Here is a 22892-nt window from a genome sequence, read left to right as displayed (position 1 = left end):
CAATTTCTTCCTCTATCAACTTGCCTATGACTGATTTGGAACTTCAACACTTCAACTACTTTTGGCATGAATTATAAAGTAAACATCCTCTACATCAATGTGTAAAATCTTCAACAATCATCTCATTTGATGCAAGGTAGTCTTGGTTTTACTTCAAGTAGCCTTGGCTAGGGGTACCACCCCTAACTTACCTCTAAGATACTCAAAAGCATCTTTAGGTAGTTCTTTTGTGAAGATGTTAGTAATTTGTTCCTTTGAGCTAACATATTCCATCTTCACTTGTTTGTCTTCCACCAACTCTCTTACATGGTGATACTTGATTGCAATATGCTTGGTTTTAGCATGCATTATAGGGTTCTTTGATATGTTGATAGCACTTGTATTATCACAATATAGTATCACAAGCTCTTTTACTTCTTCCTTCATATCTTGTAGCAAATGTTTGATCCATACAATATTGGTGCAATTTATAGCAGCTACAACATATTCATCTTTAGTAGTGGACTGTGAAGTACAACTTTGCTTTTTGCTGGTCCATGTAGTCAATATTTTTCCCAAGAAAAGTGCTCCTCCACTGGTACACTTTCTATAATTAATATTAACTCTTCAATCTGTATTAGTGCAAGCTTTTAACTCAAACTTTTCACTTCTCTTGTAGTACAAACAAAAGTCATCGGTCCCTTTTAGATACCTTAGTATTCTCTTTACTACCATTAAGTGACTTTCTCTTGGATTTGCAAAAAATCTTGCCAATATTTCAATAGCTAATACAATGTATGGTCTACTATGTACAACATACTACAACTTTTCAATCATTGATCTATACATTGTCTAATTTACTTCATCAAACTCATCATTCTTGGATAGCTTATGTCTTGTTACCATTGGTATGTTGACTAGTTTTGAGTCTTCTAACCCAAATGTCTTGAGTATCTTCTTGATGTATTTGGATTGGGTAACAAATATTCCATGCTTCAATTGGTGTACTTGCAATCCAAAAAAGAATTTGATTTCTCCAAACATTGACATTTCAAACTCATGTTTCATTTGATCAGCAAAATCTTTGCAAAGGACATCTTTTCCTCCAAATATTATATCATCAACAAAGATTTTTGATATCAAAATATCTTTACCTTTTTTAACTTTGATATAAAAGTTACTATTGTCATCTATTCTCTCAAATCCTATTTTCACAAGATATTTATCCAATCTCTCATACCATGCTTTAGGTGCTTGCTTCAATCAATAAAGTGACTTGTGCAATTTGCAAACTATGTCCTTGTTCTTGTCATCTAAAAATCCCTCTTATTGTTCTATGTAGAATTCCTCTTCTAGTATACCATTCAGAAAAGTAAACTTCACATCCATTTGGTAGACTTTGAAACCTTTATATGTAGCATATGCAAGTAGTGTTCTTACTCCTTCCATTCTTGCAATAGGGGAAAATGTTTCCCAATAATCTAGTTCTTCTTCTTGTGCATAGCCTTTACAAACTAATCTGGCTTTGTTTCTTGTTATCTCACCATTCTCATCAAGTTTGTGTCTAAACACCCATTTGGTACCAATTACATTCTTGTCAGCTGACCTAGGAACTAGGGTATAGGTTTTGTTCTTCTCAATCTGATCTATCTCCTCTTCCATAGCTTTATACTAGTCACCATCTTGCAGTGCATCCTTCACTATTTTGGGTTCAACCTTGCTTAATAAAAATGATTCATTCCTGAGCCTATTCCTTGTCATTGGTTTGGTATCCTTGTCACCAATGATTTGATTAGCAGGGTGATGTCTTCTTACATATTTGGCTAACCATGGTTCTATCCTTCTTTCCATGTCTGATCCTTCAACTTCAAAGTCATTTTCTTTTTCTCCATCTGATATTTCATCATTCTTCTCATGTATGCTATTTTTAGAATCAAAATGTGCATTTTCTACATTTGACAACTCAGCTTCTTAATGCAGTTTGACATTCACTAGCTGTGACTTAGTTGATATTGAAATTTTTTGTTGACTCACAACTTGATTTGCAACATTGTCTTTAATAGTCATTCCTTCATAGAAGTATAAAAAATATCTATAATCCTCTAATTTCTTAGTTCCATCAACCTAAACTTCTATATGCTCATCAAAATTTACATTTGCACCCTCCAAAATCTTGTTAGTGTTAGTATTCAAACACTTATATGCCTTACTTCTAGTGCAGTATCCTAGGAATATGCCTTCATCACTTTTTGCATCAAACTTTCCATTTCTAGTATCTTTAAGAATATAGTATTTACAACCAAAGACTTTGAAATGTTTAGCATTGGGTGAGTGACCATACCATAGTTCAAAAGGTGTTGCATTTGTACCTTTCTTGACTTGAACTCTATTCAATGTGTAGATTGGAGTGCTTATAGCTTCTCTCCAATACTTTAGTGAAACATTTTTCTCCATCATCAATGTTCTAGCACAATCAATCACTAATCTATTCCTTCTTTTAGTAATACCATTTTTTGGTGGAGTTTTTGGTGCTAGTGTTTTCCTTTTGATGCCTTTGTCATTGCAGAATATCTCAAATTCTTTTGATGTAAACTCACCTCCTCTATCTGAACTTAAGAATTTTAGATTTTTCCCTGTCTCCTTCTTAGCTCTAGCCAAATACCACTTAAACATTTGAAATGCATCATATTTTTGGTTTAAAAACATAGCAGTCATCATGCTAGAGTAGTCATCTACAAATAGCATTATATATCTATCTCCTAGGTAGCTTTGCACTTCTATTGGACCACATAAGTTTGTATGGACCAACTCTAGTACTTCTTTGAAAGTGTAAGTTTTTCTTTTGAAGCTAGACTTAGTCATTTTCCCTAGTTGACATTTTTTGCACATTGTGTTTTCAGGTTTTTTTAATTTGGGCAACCCTTTGACCTTTTTCTTTTTGCTGATGCTAATCAAATTATCAAAATTAACATGACACAATCTTTTATGCTACAACCACACACCATCAAGTATAACAACAAGACACACTGTATTCTCCATATCTAGGTACAACCACACACCATCAAGTATAACAACAAGACACACTGTATTTTCCCTAGTTGACATTTTTTGCACATTGTGTTTTCAGGTTTCTTTAATTTGGGCAACCCTTTGACCTTTTTCTCTTTGCTGATGCTAATCAAATTATCAAAATTAACATGACACAATCTTTTATGCTACAACCACACACCATCAAGTATAACAACAAGACACACTGTATTCTCCATATCTAGGTTAAATAGATTACTCCTAATTTGTTCACCTTTTCCTATCAGATTTTCATCAGTGTCATAGTTCTTGGGAGTTTTTTTTTCAAAATCTACTTTGCAACCTATATTGCCTAACTGTGATACACTCAACAAGTTGTAGTTCAATCCTTCAACATAGTATGCATTATCACATGAAATTTTCTCTATGAGTTTAATGAAACTTTTTCCTTTGATTTGACATGGAGCATCATTACCAAATCTAACACTATTTCCATCATATTGAGTAAAGGTAATGAACTTACTTTTATCTCCTGTCATGTGATGTGAGCATCCACTGTCTATGATCCACTTGTCAGTCTTGTTCACACAGGTAACCAATGTTGTTGCTTCATCTTCATCTCTATCTGATTCATCCTTCATGACCACATAGACTACTTCATCATCATTCTCATCAGAGTCTTCTTCAACAATGTAGCATCTCTTGCCTTTTTTCTTTTATTCCTTGCTATCATGTTCTCTCTTGTTTCTATACTTGTTTTCTTCTTTGTAGTTCTTCTTATGTGTGCATCTTGTAGCAATATGACCTACTTCATTGTAATTGAAACATATGATAGGGAGCTTACCTTTGAATTTACCTTTGCCTCTATGGAATTTCCTAGCTAATAGTGCTTCTAACTATTCCACATCTTCCTCATCTATGCTGCTATCAATAGATGCATGTTTTCCCTTTCTTCTCTTCTATCTTGATGTCTCCTCCTTAGTGTCTTTTGTTTTCATTTTGGCCTTGAAAGTGGATTCAAGGTTCTTAGGTTTGTATTTATCAAAATTGGATAGCTTGAATGCAATAAGTCTTCCAACAATACCTTCAAAGGTTAGAGTGTTTCTTTGTACACACCTTATCTCTTGGATGGCTAAAACTCTAATAGCATAAATAGGGAGCAGAGTTCTTAAGCATTTTCTGATGATAGTTTCTTCTTCCAATTGACCACCCAAACTTATTATTGCACTTACTACTTCTTTTATTCTAGCAACATATTGAGCAACATTTTCTCCTTCCTCCATTTTCATGTCATCAAACTTTCCTCTTAGCTTTCTCTCTTTGCTCTCTGGACATTCTAATCTCCTCCATAGATATCTAATAAGGCTTTCCACATCTTGAATGTAGTGTCACAATCTTTGATGTCATCATATTCTACATAACTAAATGCATAGGAAATCTCCAACATTGCTTGATTGTGCTCCTTCCTTTTGCTCAAATCATCTGCAGTAAGAGATCTAGCTAGATTTACATGTTCTGTTCCAATTGAGGTTTGTGCATAATCACCTATTGATCTAAGGTGCAATTTCATCAGACTCTACCATGAAACAAAGTTGTCTTTTTTGAGCTTGGGAACTTCTCTCTTGGACATCTTGATCTTCCTACTTCTAGTACCTTGAAACTAAATCAGCAGATGGCTTTGGTACCGATTGTTAGAAATGCTTTAGAATAACTGAGAGGGGGGGGGGGGTGAATTAGTTATTCAAGGTCCAAATTTCATATTCAAACTTTCTTCTCTAAGTGTAGAGAGCCCATTCAACCATTCATTCATCTAAGCTTTAACTATTCTAATCAACAAGTTACTACAAATCAACATACAATCATAACACATAAAAGATCAACACATAACACAGTGATTTACGTGGAAACCCAATTTGAGAAAAACCACCAGTAACATGCTACTCAATTCTCACTCTTCTAAAGTGATGCACTATGAAAGGCCTACCCTATTAAAGGCTTACAACACACTGTCAAATGTGACCTTTTTGGATGATTTATCCACCCTGTTAGAAGTGGTCCTTGTACTTAGATGTGGTCCTTCCATGGAAACCCAATTTGTCAAAATCCTCCAACTAGTTCACAAAATTCAAAGTAACCACTTTGTTAGCTTAGATTTGGTGAATCTTTGTACTTTAAAATAATGTAGTAACTGAGCACTATTGAAATACTGGAGCTTGACACATACTATTTTACTCGATATCAACTATGCTTTTCCTGAAACTTGGCACCTGAAGTTCACTCAGTACCAACTAAGATTTTCTAGTGCTCAACATCTGAACTTCACTCAGCACACACTAGAATTTCCTATTACTTGACTCAAACTGAGAATTTGATTGGCTTCAACTAGCTTACTCGACACCCACTAATGAACTTAGTTTAAGCTTTGCAGTCAACCTTGTTACAACTTATTCCTCTAATATTTTTAAGTGTGACCAACCTCTATATCTTTGAGTATGTTATCAATACATCATTTAACCATTGTCTTAACTAATCTTTTCACTTTATCATAACTCAACCTTTCCCTTAGCTAGTCTTGTTACATCTTGTTGATCAAATCCTCTTCATCAATCAACTAAGTGATAGCTCTTGGATCTAATAAGAAAATGTTACTCCTACAAATAGTAAGTTTGACATCAATGACAAAACAATGATTAAAAACATTCTTTTAACAACAATCTTCCTTCTTTGCAACAATCTCCCTCTTTGATCTTCAACAATGAGCTTTTCAATTAGATTTTAAAAAATATATGTGTGTATATACATACATACACATACATACATATGTATGTATATATAGAAAGATCTTGTGGTTTGTGGATTATGGATTATAAAGAAAAAAGAAAAAAAAAGAAAACATGACATTAATTATTTCCCATTTGTATGTATATAAACAGAGAGATCTTGGCACAATAGAAAAATAATAAAACTCACTCAATAGGTAGCATGGCCATAGATGTGATGACAATGCCTATTGATAAGTAGATTACTCTTTTCTCTCTCTCATTTTTCATGTGCTTATTTCACTTGAACTATTATTTGTTAGGGGGGATTTTGTAATATTGGATACATTTTTTGTAGAACATGATGAAGACATTCTTGGATGTACCTAGTGTACCTGGCTTTTGAAAATAGAAGACTAAAATCTACATTTTAGCATTAACTTGATTGATCTATTTAGACCCATTGATTATTATCACAAAATTTTGAATAAAACTATATAAGGAGTGAGTTAGGATGTATATAGGTTAACCTTGCATTAACTATAAACTAAAACACAAAGGTTGCACTAGCATATTACAATATTGTAATTACAGAAAACCAACTAATTTGTCTAAGTGGGTGTAAGATGGTGAAGAGTTGTATTAGGTAAGTAAAGCTCACTAGTGGTTATAAGACTACAACTACATCAAAACAATTAGAAACTATAACTACATATTTGTTAGTGTGAGTAGTTCAAGGGTCTTGATCCCATGGATACAGGTATGTAGGCATCCTCGTAGGTAGAGTATTCCTCTAGTGTGCAGATGCTTTGGACATAGTTAGGTTTCACTTAACTATTTTAAGACATTATATGTTAACTCATGAGGCTCATTCCCTTGTAGAAGCCTCTACCAAAATGACCTTACCTCTAAAATAATAAAAGTCACTAAACTCATGCTAAGTGGCTTACCTCAACATCCTACACAAATTATCACCATGACCATTTCACTCTCCATTTGCACCATTATTCCTTAATATTGGATGTAGTAATGAGGGTTTTATCTGCAGGAGAGAATTTGAGTTGTGAACATAAATTTGGGAATGATTTATGTTGTGTTTTCTTTTTTATTTATTTATATCTAAAATCAACTTCACATTATTTTGTAACTCTGGCATAGATGTTTAATCCTCAATAGCTTTCATTTCAAAATTCAAGTTTTCAAGTTTCCTCTTCATTATATGTTTGGTTTATCAATGATTTCATCCAGTTCAATTACGATGCATCTCATCTAGTTACTCCAGTGATGCAATCACCCATGTATCTCTAGATTGTAAAAGTACTTGTTGTTTTATAGAATCTAGATAAGTACTACCAGTTCCAAATCCATAAACTTGAAGACCATCATGTGTGCATCCCTCTTTAAGGAAAAATTGGATGTTATGTTCTTGTGCATATGTTTCAACCAATTCCTTCAAACTCAACTATGGTGCACCCATAAAATTATTCAAGTGAATCCCACTTCCCATGGAAGCTAAGGCTTTCTATTGAGCATATGTTGCTATTGCTTATTGCTACTGAAGTGCCTCAAATTAGCACTACTCTATCACCCTAAGATAGCCTACATTCTCTCTAGCCCTAGGTTTTTCAATAGTCATACCCCCATAGATTGATTCATCATTTCAAGGGATACATTTAAATAACTTCTTATCATCTCATTAGCAATAAACTTGGGAAAAATTAGTCATTTCCACCCTAAAACCATTGTGTTATTTCATTAAAATTAGGATTTGATCAAAGCCAATGATACAAAACCTACTACCACTTTGAAAAAAATTCTACCTCCAACATTGAAACCATATGATAAATGGGAATAAAAGATGCCCAAGCCATAACCCAGTTAAATTGGTCTAGTTTATGATTAGTTGGGTTGATTACAAATTCTTGTAGAACAACTGTTAGATTAGGTACAACAAAATGAACAATCACCTGTTCCTAGCTAGTAGGATCAAATATAATTTTCCAAGGTGATAAAATTACATATGCATATGCATCACTTGAATACCACACATGAAGCACATTCCCCAACTTATAATGAATGGTTGGATATAAAGGCTCCATACACTAGCCCACCAATGGAAGCCAAGGATGTAACCATGCATGTATTGTCATACTCTCCCTATGAGTATCTTGAGTATCTACTGCTACTGTTAATTTGGGCATCACTATATGATCCAGAATGTTATGAAGTATTAAAGTTGGTAGTAACTTCTCCCATGTCTCTAGAAAATGTAGCATAGGTTTAGGGTCTCTTGGCTCCCAAGAATTTGTAGTAGCTATTCTCACTGTAGGAAGAATAACTTCAGTGAAGAGTTGAGCGTAAGGAGTTGAATAAACAAGTCCTTCTTCTGTGTAAATGCTATAATCACGAGGCTCATTCCCTTGTAGAAGCCTCTACCACAATGACATTACCTCTAAATCATGCAAAGGATGTATGTATGTGTATGTATGTATATATCTATGTGTGTATGTATATATCTATATGTATGGATATATATGCATGTATGTATATTGAGAAATCTTCTGAATTATGGATATGAGTGGAGATCTAGGATTTCATTTCCATGCCCTTGTGATCATTATATTTCATTATCATGCCCTTGTGATCTTTTCATCTCATTGCTGTGCCCTTGTGATATCTTTGAATGTATGTATGTATAGACATATATAATGTATATGTGTATATATACATACATACACACATGCATGTCTATGTATGTATGTATATAAATAAAGAGATATTGACACAACAAACAAACAATAAAGCTCACTGAAAAAGTAGGATGGCCATAGATGCGATGGAAAAACCTATTGGTAAGTATATTCCTCTTTTTCTTTCTCATTTTTTATGTGTTTATTTCACTTGAACTATTATTTCTTAGGGGGCATTTTTTAATATTGGATTCATTTTTTGTAAGAGGTGATGAGGACATTCTTGGATGTGCCTGTGTGACGAATTTCTCATGAGCAATGAAGATGGACTTCCTCTAAGAGTAGTAGGAGGTGATGAGGACTTTCTAGGTACTTTAAAGATTGTTCCTTTCTTAAAGATTTTAGATGTTAACAAGGAATTTAGCTGTTTGGGGGGGGGGGGGGGGGGGTGGTGGAGCCAAATGAGCTTCCACCTTCATGTGGTTGGTCCTAATTAGTAGAGAATATTAAACTATTCTTGAAACTAAGTGAAGCTCAACATTAACCTATGATTGCATGACAATTAACTGTGTGAATATCTTGCTTTTAGGAAATGTAGAAGGATGTCATAGTCCAATGTGAAATCTCAATTCATATGCATTCAACATCAAATGGAGCTAAAAAATGCAATAGGTTTTCATTTTTGTTAGAGTTCTTTGATTAGGTACTTTAAGTTATAGATCATCATGAACATTGTCCATGATGGTCTATAATTTTAAAAACTTAATAAACCTATTAAATAAATATAATCATGTTGTGTTTTTTTAGTTTCACCTATTGTCCATGCATTTGAAAGCAACTGCACATGCATTCTTGATTCAAAGTGACAAAATCTTATTTTGGATGCAACAGAAAAATGACATGCACTAGAAGAAGGGAAAATGATTTCACTTTTATAGGTCTTGAACCTTTTTTTGTACTTAAAATATTGATCATTTCTTAAAGATTTTAGTTGTTGGGGGGGTGAGCTGTGGGGGGCCAGTGGGGCCAAATGAGCTTTCACCTTCACGTGGTTGGCCTTGATTAGTAAGGAATATTAAACTATTCTTGAAACTAAGTGAATCTCAACATTATCTTATGATTGCATGACAACTAACTATGTGAATATCTTGGTTTCAAGAAATGTAGAAGGAAGAAATAGTTCAATATACAATCTTAATTCATATGCATACAACACCAAGTGGAGCTGAAAAACCCAATATGTTTTCATTTTTGTTAGAGGTTTGCATAGACCTATTAAAAAAAGGTAAACATGTTGGGTTTTTTTAGCTCCAACTATTGTCCATGCAAATAGAATGCTACTGCACCTACATTCTCAATTTAGAGTGGCATCATCTTATTTTGGATGTGATGAAAAAATGACATGCATTGGAACATGGGAAAATGATGTCACTTTTGTAGGTCTAGAATCTTTTTTTGTACTTTTCAAGATTGATCATTTCTTAAATATTTTAGATGGTAATGAGAATTTAGATGTTAGGGGGGGTTGGGCCAAATGAGCTTCCACCTTCACATGGTTGGCCTTGATTAGTAGAGAATATTAGAGTATTCTCAAAAGCAAGTGAAGCTCAATATTAACCTATGATTGCATGACAAATAATTGTGTGAATCTATGATTTCATGATAACTAATTATGTGAATCTACTGTGAGCTATGAGAGCATCATAACTCACTTTGAGATAACTTTTTTGATTAATACAACAAGCCATTGCAATTACATTGGCTTATTCTAACATCTAGCTGTTGCTCCCACAAAATTGTTGTCACATACCCATCACTATGGCTGCAACATGTGCCAGTGGCTGGCCATCACTCCCACAACATTATTGTCACTTTGATGTCACACTTGCAATGACATCTCCAATAGCTAGCCATCACAATTGTGAGGGTTTAAAGATGAACTCTTGTCATGGTCTTGTTCCAATTCATGACAAATTTAGCCATCACAATTGTGGCTAAGAACCCTTCTGTCATAATTTATGACAACAAAAGTCTAACACTTGTCTAATGGGAGCCAAATCATGATGGTATTTCTTGGGTAACAGGTAGCTGTCATAGTCACAATTTAGGCCCAAATGTAGTAGTGTCCTTTTAGCATCATTCAACTTCTCTCTAGAGAAAGCAACAAGTTTACCTTCTTGACTCAACATAACTCCTATTGCAATGCCACTTGCATCACATTCAACTTGAAATACCTTATTGAAATTAGGAAAAACCAATACAAGCAAATAAACAACCTTTTGTTTCAAAGTATCAAAACTCTTATCCACTCCATGCGTTTCCTTAAAATCCTTTTTATCTCCTCTCATCATCCTAGTGATAGCATTACAAATAGAGTTGAAATTCTTTATAATCTTCATGTAAAAAGTAGCCAAACTATGAAATGATCTTACCTTACCCACATTCTTAGGTGTATGTCATTCCAAAATTTCTTTAACCTTCTTACGATCCATTCTCAAACCATCAGCTAAAATCACAAATCCCAAATACAATATCCTCTTGCATAAAATAACACTATTTCAGGTTAATCATCAACTTCTCTGCTTTCAATCTCTGCAATACTTGTCTTACATGCTCAAGATGTTCTTCCTTAATCTTACTGAATATCAAAATATCATCCAATTAAAAAATCATAAACATACCCCAGAATCTCTTGAGAATTTCATCCATCAACCTTATGAAAGTAGTAGGCACATTAGTCAAACCAAAAGGCATTACCAACCATTCATACAAACCATACTTTGTCTTGAAAGTAGTCTTCTATTTATCACCTTCTTTGATTCTAATGTAATGAAAACTACTCTTCAAATAAATCTTGGTAAAATACTTTACTCCACTTAAATAATCCATTATGTCATCCATCCTTGGCATATGAAACCTATATTTTACTAGGATCTTGTTAATAGTTCTAGAATCAATACACATTCTACATTCTCCATTATTCTTAGGTGCTAATACAATAGGCACAACACATGGACTCAAAATTTCTCTGATCAAACCTTTTTGCAATAACTCATGCACTTGTCTGTTAAGTTCTTCATTCTCTATAGTGTCAATCTATATGGTGCTTTATTCAACAAACTAGCTCTAGGAATTAGGTCCATACAATGACTTATACTTCTTACTAGTGGTAAACCATTAGGTATATACTTTGCAATGATATATTTATATTAATTCAAAAAAAATTCAATTTCTATTGGCACCCAGTCAATACTACCATCTTCTGTTGTCACCCAATTACTACTAAGCTCTATCACTTGGTCATCACTATTTTCTGTCACTCAATTATGACTAGCATAACTAGGTCTCCTAGGAATTATGGAAAAAATAATTTGACTCTTCTTCATTTCCTTTTAAAATTTCTTTCTATTGACCACACAAACTCAAACAATAATACAATTAACCTCATCTAGACTTTCAATCAAAGACAACAATACTTTCTTTCTTTGATTCACCCAAAGAGTATATTGATTCAACCTTCCATTATGTATGGCATATCTATCATATATGAAAATAATCCATAGGCATAACTTCAAATAGAACTTCATCAAAGTAATTTATAATCTTGAACTTTACAACACATTTCTCACTTACCAATATCTTATGCTCATCCTTGATCCATAAAACATGATAGGGTTTAGGATGCTTTAGCCTCTACAAATAAAAATTTGTAGCCAACTCCTCTAATACCAAATTTGTTGAACTTACACTATCAATGATAACCTTGAAATATTTTCCATCCATGTTATATCTAGTCTTGAAAAGACTCCTCCTTAAGATAGGTTCCTCATCAATTCCCTTATTATACAAAATTCTTCTCACCATCATATTTTCTCTAGCCTTAGATCTACTTGGTGAACCCTCAAAGTCTCCTTGAATTATAGAATTTATGTTACCCTTTTCATTCTCACTAGAGGTTCTACACTCAAAGGATATATGCCCTTCTTTACCACATCTAAAACAATTACCATGAAAACAACCTCTAGAGTAAGAATTACTTCTTCCTTAGTAAGAAATAGTACCTCATCGATAAGAATTACCACCTTTCCATTCAATCTTCCCTTTGTCATCACTTTCCACTCATATTTTCTCTTATCTTGTACGTAATTGTTAGATTCTCCACCTTCTCAATAAGATCTACCTCTGCCTCTCTGGAATTTACCACCTCTATCTCTTTGTCTTTGTTCATGCTTCTTTGTCAAGATCTCCTCATCTTTCAAGGCATATTGGTATGCTTCTCCAACACTTTCTAGTTTCATAAAACTTATCTCATCTTGAATTCTAGATCTCAATCCATTTAGATACCTTACAACTTTCTCAAGCTCATCATCCACATGTGCAAATCTGATGTCCAATCTATAGAATTCTTAAGTATACTACTTCACAATCATGTCCTTTTGTCTTAGATTTTGCATCTTTTCAATAAGCTACTTTGGTAATTAGTAGGAAGGAACTTCTTGTTCACCTTGCTCAACATTTTCAGCCATTCTCTAATCTTTTCCTTTCCTTTCCTTTGTCTATCAATTTACAAAAGCTCTCATCATAGTGAGGCATGACTTTTCAACCTAGTAACTACAATTTTCACCTTCCTATTATCAAGAATGTTTTCAAACTCACATAACTTCTCCATATTAGAGATCCAATCCAACACAATATTAGTGTTCAATTTTCCATCATAAGGAATAACTTTTATAGTAGGCTTTGAATGTGCCCTAGATAATACTCTCAACAATATTTCCTCATCTTGATCTTCTTTACATTCTAGATTAGGGTTTGGCACTATTGCTTCATCATCACTCACATCATCAAGACGTGCTCCTCTTCTCTGGGCTATCTCCACAACATTTAATTTGGCTGTATTTTGTCTCAACATGTCATAAACTTGTTAGAATTTCCTTTGCCTTGGACCATCTTTACAAACAAGTTACTGAAAGATCATAACCCTTTACAAGTTATAGGTCAAATCCACATATCCCTACAACCAAATTCAACTTAGGGTTATAGATGATCAAATATCAATAAGGATGAACCTCAACCTTTCATACCACCTAACTCAAGGAGGGTATGAATAGCTAGGGCCAAAGGTACACCTAACTATCCAAACACCTTGCTAAGTAAACAAAATGGAAGAAAAAACATAGGGATCTATGATCCAACTTTGAATTTGTAATTCCAGATACATCTTCTCTGAACTCTCTAAGTCTTTACCCTAAACTAAACCAAATTCCTCTACTTATAATTTCTAAAACAACTTACAAAATATTCTAGACCATTATGTATTAGAAAGGCCAACCTCAAAATGGTTTAAACTCATCCCAAGATAAGATCCTATTGTTAAGTTTATGATTCTAATTAAATACACAAGTCAGTTCAAACTAAGAACCAATCATAGAAAAATTAGATCAAATAAGGATATGAGCATCAAAAAATATCAAGTTTACACGGCACATGAAGGAACACTCGGTTAACACTAGAACTTGGTTAATACTAAACTCAGTCATAACTACAACATAAAAAATACTAAAGTTAGCCCAAAATGCAACTCAGTCAATATTGGAACTTAGTTAGAACTACAACTTGATCGATAAATGAACTTGGTCAAAATTATCACTCGACCAATATAGCCACTTGGTAACTCCCCCAACTTGGTAAGCACTGTTAGAACTTGTTTAACACTACAAGAATAATCAAATGAGAAGGAGTATAAGGAATCCTAGGATGCTCCTTCATCATAATTGGTATCAACAAATAAATCATAATAAAATCAATTCATCACATATATGTGACACATAACATAATGATTTTGGTCATGTGGATGTTGTAATGTGAAGTCACCCATCTAGTTATCTAGTTGTCATTGAGTCATCAAAGGTGTTGAGTCATCGGAATGCTCATATAATAAGTTGTTTAGGTGGATTTCCTAAAATATTAATTTTGGCAATTATTAATATGTATTTGTATGATTCATACTTACAAAATTGAGAAAGTTACCAAATCTAGTAAGTGGTCTATAATTTAAACTCTACAACTTGGTTGTTATCTACAAGTTGAAGTCATTATTGTTCATAAAATTTGAACATTGTTGTAACTATGAAAAATTCCTAATCAATAAAAGTTCAGATATTGGCCCATTATTTTTTACTAGCACAATCTACTAGATTTTTCCACGTAAAATTCTTTGCTATGTGTGATTGCTCAATTTTGCAAATTTTCCACACTTGTTTATTTTTCATTTTGTGGAAACCCTTGGTTAGAAGGTAAAAACCATGGTGTGGATGGTACCCACAAATATTTACCACTATAATAAATGAGTTTATCTAGTTAAGAGAATACACATACCCTTTTTAGGGGTTCACTCTATTAGGAGTGACTTTATATCTTGTTAGATGTACAAACAAATCTACTAATATTTACCTCATAAAATGATTTTTAGAAATCTTTTAAAATTCTACCCTGTTAGGTGATTTACAACTTTGAACATGTTAGGGTCCACTCAGTGTAGGGGTTTACTAGTTATAACTATTAGGAAATAACTAAATCTCTAATCTATATATGACACTCTTTTCATGTTAAATCCTTTATATTCTCTAATTTTATTCTGTTGTACTATACACCTCTCTTTTTTGTATTAAAATGTATTATATATAAAGTCCAAATGTATTACATATCCCAAGGTAACATGTATGTATTTTCTTAGTCTTTACTATTCGATTCACATTATCCAATGTAATTCTTCCTTCACCTCTTTTTTTGACTATCCACACTCCATCATGTAATCACCTCTCATCGTTCAGTGACCACCAATTATGAGAGGTGTTTTTCCAATGTCTTTTCATCATTGATGCTTATTTCTCTCTCTTAGGTATACACAAAGAGGAGACTTTTGAGGGTTGTGGATTTGTTTTCTATATTATTTAGATTAACATTGCTTACTAATCTCTTTTGGAATAGTTAGGGAGTATAGTGATATTGAAAGTTAAATTTTATCTACACATATAATTGTGTTTGATTGAATGTTTCTAAAGCCCCAAACTATTATACATCTTCCAATATTGCATAAGGAGGTGGAATCCAACTTTTCAATAGCTGATAAAATTTCACTATATGCAGACTTTTAAATTCATGATTCCCCATCAAATCACATTTCTCTGAGGTGATGAATGGCTACAAGATAGAGGGTCAATTGTTTGGGTATTTTGAACTACCACCATGACTATTGTCTTCTATAACTTTGTGGGTCACTACGAATGGACTTAGAACCAGAGTTTAATGGATATCCTCCTATGGTTTTCATCCTTTGTCCTCCACTCAGTAAATAATGCTGAGTCAGCTCCTTATTCACCATATTTCCTCTTCCAATGCTGAGCTGGATATTCTTCTCTGTTATAGGTTGAGGATCAATGCATATTTTCATCTATTTTATCTTCTATTACAAACATCTTAGTGTTAACAGGTCTACAATTTGCTTTCTCTGATACCATATTGATTATTGGAAGATTGCTACGATTGTAATGGCACTACCTTTTCAAGGTATGTGTTTTACAAATGCAAAAATCACTTATATTTATATTGGGCATAAAGTAATGACTATACCTGTCCCATAATTTTTTAATTAGATAATTAATACAATAAAAAATAATTATATATATAGATATATATTTCTCTCATATAAAAATAATCTTATATCTCAAGTATAATAAACACATATATAAATTATATCTCATACATAATTATTTATAGGTTTATCTGATAGAAGCTATCAAACATGAACACTCTTCTCTATATCAAAATGTATTACATATCCCAAGATAACACGTATGCATTTTCTTAGTATTTACTATTGGATTCACATTATCCATTGTAATTTTTCCTTGACCTCTAAGCTAACTATCCTCACTCTTTCATGTAATCACTACTCATTTTTTAGTGATCATTGATTATGATAGGTGTCTACCCTATTACTTGGTAACCTGTTGAAAGCATAGTTCTCATCGATCAAAGGTAAGTGGACTATAAATACTAAAATTTCCATCAATGACAACCATATTATAATCATATGCCTTCCACTTATCTTCATGGTATCTTTTAATGCCAATTATCTCAACATATATAATTATGTATATGTATATACATGTATATGTGTGTATGTGCATATGATGTATATATGTATGCATATATGAGTATGTATGTGCATATATGTATCAAGGTCCATCATTTTATCTATGAAGTCATCCAAGCCATATTTCTAAAAGGGGAATAAAGGAGAGTAAAAATTCATCCTAATTGTCTTTAATCCTTTTTTTTCCCTTAAAATATAATCACCCAATGAGTTCCACCAATGATTCCTTAAAACTCTACATAGCTATTGAGAAGAATCCATTTTTATGAAGTGATCAAATGATCCATTATAATTGTGTAAGACTATTTTATTCCTTTAGATATAAGAGGATTTCAAAGGGTCATCATGACACCAGAAGCACCTCCAACATTAGTGACTAGATTCTTAGCATCAGGTTAAATATTTTTTACAATTTCAAAAAAAGTTATGCCCATCCTAATTTTCTAAACTAGCAATATCCACCTTTGAGTCCATGATAATGTTTCAACAAGATTTAGTTAAGAAATGTTTTAAGCCTCCTTAAATTCCAAGATTGAAACTTCTTGAAAAACTACAAGCAATTAGTAAAGCTACCCACTAGTTTATTTCCTTTTAGCTTTTGTTGGAAATAAATTATTAAAGGTTATTTTCTTTCTAATGGAAACATCTCTTTCATTATCTATAGCTAGAATATCACTTTGAGATGGTTTTCCTTGTTTATATTATACACTTACATTTACTTTTTTACTTGGTTTCTTTTTTTATTGCCAATATGAGTCTAGTCTTCATCAAATGCATCCTACTTTGTCTTTATCTTAGGGCTTTGAGAAACAATAGGACCAAATGCTAACAAAGTCATTGACTATTTCATTCATTTTCTCTCTTTCCAAAGAGGGAATCCAATATTTTTCCTTAACCATATTTTAAATATTACTAAGTGATGCAAGAATATTCAGGGTGTAAGAGAAATCTTGCATCACTGAAGAATATTTTCAAGTTTTCAATTGGTGCTATTTTGCACAATTTTTTAATTTTTGATGAGATTACTATTTATAGTAGGTATTTCATTTGAACAAAAATTGTTTGAATGATATTCATAGAGGATCATTTTGGGTTTATAAGTATGTAAATATAAAGTTTTGTGGAAAAATCAAGTCTAAGTTAAAGATTTTGAGTCTTTTTTATTTTGATTGGGGTGATACAAAAAAATTAAAATCAATTTTGATGACCTTAGAGGCTCTAAAAGGGGGTCAAACTTGTTAGGAATAATGGTATGCAATCTAAATTATAGAGTATTTCAAGAGATTTTTAAAAAGTGGTTATAATAGAAAATTAGGTACGTAGCTCATGAGATATGGCCTTCAAAAGTTACAATATTTTAGGAGAAAAATAAAATCCCTTCAAATACTCCAACAAGTGCCAAAACCCACATGGGAGAATATTCCTATCTTATACAAATGTTGGGAAAAATAATATAAATGTGGTCAACCTCAAATAAGGGTATTAGAATTTCTAAATCCTTTTAGGGTTATTAAAATTCTTGATATAAATGAGAAAAATAGGGGTTACAGAGGGTAGTTCTTATCGTGCATATGGTGGCTCTGGCTTGTAGATTATTACATTAAAAATTCCCATGTGACTATAAGATGTCACTTTCTAAATATTATAATGTTGTTGGATTGAAGATAATAAAATTTATTTATTTACTTTGTTGTGTTGTTTATGTCTTCATTAGTAAGAGGAGTACCCTTCATCATAAAGTTATGCCTCATAATCAAACTTTTATAGTTTCTTTAAGAAAACTTAATAATAATAATGTTATAAATTTCCCCATTCAGTTTGCATGCCTAGTATGTTTATAACTTTTTGTTATTACTAAGTTTTTAACTTCCACCAATACAAGTCAATGACCTTTCCTTTGCATTGAAAAAAGTGTAATTGTGCTTCTTAGTATGAATGAGCTTAGAAAATATACAAAACAAAAGACAACTTATCTTTTAAGTTTTTCCTAGTAATGGGTTAGTTCATATCATCTAAACCACACCCTCAATAGTGGGTTACACTTTTTTGAGGGAAGAAATTCCTCCAAAAAATGGAAGGTCAAAAATTTTGGTTGGGAGTTTCAATAGAAATACCATTGGTGCATGACATAAACTATTCCAAGAAAAGACCATATAATGAAGTTTTCTCTATGAAATTTTCACATTATGTTTTATTCTAGGGTGAGAATACACCCACAACTAACCTTAAGAGTATATTATATGATAAAACCTATTTCATGTTACAAAAACCTATACATAGAAGTATTATAGCTTTCTAATAAAAAATCCACACCTTAATACAAAATTTAGACCTCTTTTTGCAATGCTTCAACTAATTCATAAAAAGTCCAAGCATTTAACTTGCAAAACTTGATAAATAACTAAACCTCTTTGGACTTAATCTAAGTGGACATCTATATTTTTAAAACAATTATTCCTTAAATTTGGTTATGATGCAGCAGTTAGGGTGATGGTATTTAGAAACAAAGTGCGAGTTGCAAATTTTAGATTCCTAGACACTTGGGCCTTTAAACAATCCTAAATACTTCAAAAAGATGACCTATCAAGACTAACTTCAAGGATCCTAAATGATGAATTTAGTTTATAAGACTTCTAATTTCTTATATTGAAGGAATCCCAAGTTTTTTTTCAATATCACACTCCCACTTCACAAAACTTCCTCAAATTGAACCCAAAAACCTAACATGCTGCCTCAATACCCAACAACAAACTTGGAGTATAAATAACTCTATCTTTTCTAACAACAATAAATAAGAAAATGATATTTTTGTTGGTTTTAGATTGGTTTTGACAATTGAGTGTCAACACACTTAACCAATTCTTAAGTTGATGCTGAGTATAATACAAATACCGAGCTATAATATGTGTTGAGCCAAAAATTCAATAGGTGCTGAGTGAACTTCAGGTGTTAAGAAAGTATTAGGTGTTGAGTGATAAGTGATGCTAAGTAACTAGAGGTGCTAAGAAAAGTATAGATGCCGAGTGAAATAGAATTACTATAGGAGCTGAGTGAGATAGAATTCCTATATGTGCAGAGCATCAACAACTAGTAAGTGCCGAGTAACACATAATCAACATATGAGTTTGTATCTTCAAAAACTCAAATGTAAACCATTTTTGAGCTGACTCAGGATGAATCTCGAATGATCTTGAAGATAAGATCAAATATTTTACATTACCTATGTAATCAGCATGCAACCAATAAGAAAAATGGAGAAGGCATGCAACTAATTAGAAAAGTGAAAGAATTGAATGAGAAAAGAAGAATGAATATTGATCATAGATTCATACCTAATTCTAAGTCTTTGAAGCATTTAAAAGGAGGACGAAACCCCATTGTGTGTATGTAAGAGTGAGAGTTTTATGGGAAAATGCTAGCGAAGTGTAGAGGGGTGTAAAGACTTAGAAAAAGTAGAACAAGATTGAAAAATTCAGTTGACCAAGAATAGAGTATCATAATTTTGAGGAGAGACAAATCAAATCAAGCAATGATCAGAATAGAAAAAGAAAAACAAGTGTTTGGAATCAACAATTGAAGATTGAAAGTCATCAGGTCAAGACATTTTAATACTCTCTAGCCATTGTATTAGGAATAAAAATCCTATTTTGATAGGTTGGTCTAACAACCATATTGTAAGCCTTTAAACAAGGTGCTAAATCTTTTAATAGGGTAACATTCCAAGTGAGTTATTGTAAATCCTTTAACCAAGTCACTTTTAATAGGGTATAAAAACTTTAACAGGATAGGCCTTTCCTAGGGTAGACCATTGGAAGTGGTCAAACTTTGTAACCTTAAACAATTACATATTGCTGCAATGATACTTTGTGGGTGTCATCGCCACCCCAGTTTTACCTTCTCATTTTGGAGGGTTTCTGGGTTACCAAAATATTGTGTTATCTCTTTTCATGCATGACTTTACTTTCATGTCTATTAGATGAGTTAGATGCATGTGAATGATTTCATCTAAAACATTTTAAAAGGTTAAAATTAGTTACTTCTGATTCACCCCCTCCCCCCTCTCAGAAGTAAATCTTCCCACTTGTAAACTCCAACAATTTCTAAATACCCTTTACAAAGTTCTATGACATATTAAAAGCTTCCATGTGCTTTTTTTGGACCAACACACCTATCCTTGACTGTACACCTATTTTTAATGCATATAAAATGCCCAATTTACAAAGGAAATACCCCGTAATGACCTCCTATCAACCCCAACTCCTGGAAAGTGTCTTCTTATGTCTTCAAATGCTTAATTCCAAAAGAAATTAGACTCCAACACTTTGCAACCTAAGAAACCCCAAATTGTGCCATCAAATCCTTATAAACTAGGGATTCCTCAATCTTCTAGTTCTCCAAAATTTTGAACCAAATTGGTGATTAAATCACCTTTCATTATCCATAATCAAATTTATCAAAGCATAAAATGTATGCCTAAGTGGAAAGATCATCCACTACTACACCTTCGTGTTCAACTTCAATAACCTTTCCCAATATATCGACTATGATCACCTTTATTCAATCCAATTCTGCATATGCTTGGTTAGTCATTCATAATACAAATTAACTTAATTCATTCCATGAATATTAGGCCTTTATATTCATGGAATGTTATTCATTATTCTAAGAACCCTATAGCAACAATAAACTTAAACAAAAACCTAGCTGGTAATAGTTACTGGCACAACAAGAAACTGAAAACAATTATGAAATTAGTCAAATAGAAAGTCAAATGATCAAGAAAACTCTGTCAGTGCATAAGGAATTCAAACCAATTCTATTTTAATCAAGAATTGTACAAGTTGTAGAAAACATAGTATTTTATTGCTTCATTCTCCAATTCAATACACCAGTCTTCTCATACCAGTCTACCTTGCTGTCCTATAACAGAGACTCCTTAAATAAAAACATAACTTCTTAAAACTAACTCAACCAATTTCATCAGTTGGAGTTTAGTTTAAGCCTAACATAATACTAAACAATAACTCCCTCCAAACACATTCCTAGCTATTTAGATTCAAATGTTTGAATTTAAAAACCATACAAGGATTTATTAAACATTAAACCCTTTCCTAAAGACTTGAACTTCCACACTAGCCTTATTCTAAAATCTTTATACTATTTATGTATTCTTGGACACTTTTGGTCCTTATCCAATCAATATTTCATCCAATTAGGACTTGTAAAAACTTCTAGGATTAGTTCTTATTACATAGAATCAAAAGCAATTATAGGCTTTAGTATTTCCCAATTGATTTGCCTTAGCCTCTGATTGTGCATTCCATCCTCTGAATTTTCTTTAAAGGTCTTGAAAGTCTGCATAGTATCCTTCTCCAAATTGGTTGTATGAGGTGCTCTGACACCATACTCCTCACCATGAGAAGAACTCTTGCCCCAAGAGTTGTACTTGTACTCACTATATTTTCTCATAGTGACCTATTGTTGTCTCCTCCTACCTATATGCACACACAAAAGATTAGGTACTAACTTATTTGGAGATGATTGTCTTTCTTTATGATAGTACTACTATTGTACTCTATATTCCTGAACAAACTTCATTTGTCTTTGCCTTGTCACTAGTTTATCTTCATCTACCTATCCCACAATAGGACACTTCATTATCCCAATCAAACCAAAAAGTTGTTCAAATAGCCCTGCCACCCCTAGACTATCTTTCCCCTTAATCTTCCATTATTTCAAACTCTAACTAGTATCATATTGTAGGCTATTCTGACCCTGCACTAGAACATTCCTGCCAAAACACATAAGTATAGATGCCTTATGACTCCTCACCAATGGGTGCAACTTATATCTCACCTTTCCTTATTGGACTAAATATGTATTTTCATAGCCATCATGCATAAATCTTCTTGAACTTTTCCAAGATCATTCTAAAATCAAATGCCCACAAGTCATGTGCATGACATCACAAAATACCCTGTCCCTATAACTCCCAACTAAAAACTCAACCATCACTTGATCCTTAACCAATAGATTCTAACTCTCATTGACCCAAGTAGCATAATAAGGAGCAACATGTGTAAAAGTTTTCAAATTCAATTTCTTAACAACTTCATACAGTAACACATTATTACTTGCCCCTGAATAAAATATAAACTTGCATATCTTGAGTTGAATGAGACAATTTGATTTGAATATGCCTAGATCTTTTGGTATTTGATTACTTCTTCCCATCAGCAAGCACTCTCCTTCTTTTGGATGAATTTAAATGGGTTCTCT

Source organism: Cupressus sempervirens, chromosome 8 (genome assembly GCF_028749045.1).
Source record: "Cupressus sempervirens isolate cs-2001-9-10 chromosome 8, ASM2874904v1, whole genome shotgun sequence".
Classification (NCBI taxonomy): domain Eukaryota; kingdom Viridiplantae; phylum Streptophyta; class Pinopsida; order Cupressales; family Cupressaceae; genus Cupressus; species Cupressus sempervirens.
Note: the sequence above shows the minus strand (reverse complement) of the source record.